The sequence below is a fragment of the Lupinus angustifolius genome, unplaced genomic scaffold (assembly GCF_001865875.1).
Source record: "Lupinus angustifolius cultivar Tanjil unplaced genomic scaffold, LupAngTanjil_v1.0 Scaffold_337, whole genome shotgun sequence".
Taxonomy (NCBI): Eukaryota; Viridiplantae; Streptophyta; class Magnoliopsida; order Fabales; family Fabaceae; genus Lupinus; species Lupinus angustifolius.
In genome coordinates, this window is record NW_017727751.1 from 308,398 (window position 1) to 309,245 (window position 848).

Sequence of the window (848 nt, forward strand, 5' to 3'; positions counted from 1 at the left end):
ATGCAAAGGAAAGAAGCATCCCGATGGCCTCTAATCTGGCTACAGGGGCATAGGTCTCATCATAGTCGATACCTTCCTCCTGGTTGTAGCCTTTGGCCACCAAGCGTGCCTTATTTCAAATGATTAAGTCTGATTCATCTAGTTTGTTTCTAAAGACCCATCTGGTACCAATCACAGGATGATTTTTAGGTTTAGGGACCAACTCCTAAACATTGTTACGTTCAAACTGGTTTAGCTCTTCTTGCATAGCTATACCCCAGTGTACATCCTCAATGGCCTCATCAATGGTCTTAGGCTCAATCTGAGATACAAAAGCTACAAAGTTACAAAAGTTTCGTAAGGAACTACGGGTTACCACTCCCGTAGATATGTCACCTATTACTTTATCGATTGGGTGAGCTTTCTTGGTTTTCCAAACAGTTGGCATATTTGAATGCTCCTCAGATCTGGTCTAACTTTTTTCATCAGTTGCTTTCTCATTATCCACATCCTTTGAGTATGCTTCCTCTAAAGCACCTGCAACATCATCAGACACGACCTTTCTCTTCTCTTTCAGAGAAGATTCGTCAAATCGAACATGGATAGAATCTTATACTCTCATTAAATATTTATTAAACACTCTAAAGGCTTTGCTATGCATCGAGTACCCGAAAAATATTCCTTCATCGGCTTTTGAATCAAATTTTCCTAAAATCCGCTTTCCATTATTTAAGATAAAACATTTGCATCCGAAAGCGTTAAGATGGGATATGTTTTGTTTACGGCCTTTCAAAAGTTCATAAGGAGTTTTATTTATATTAGGCCTTAGAAGTACTCGATTTATGACATAGCATGCAGTATGCACTGCA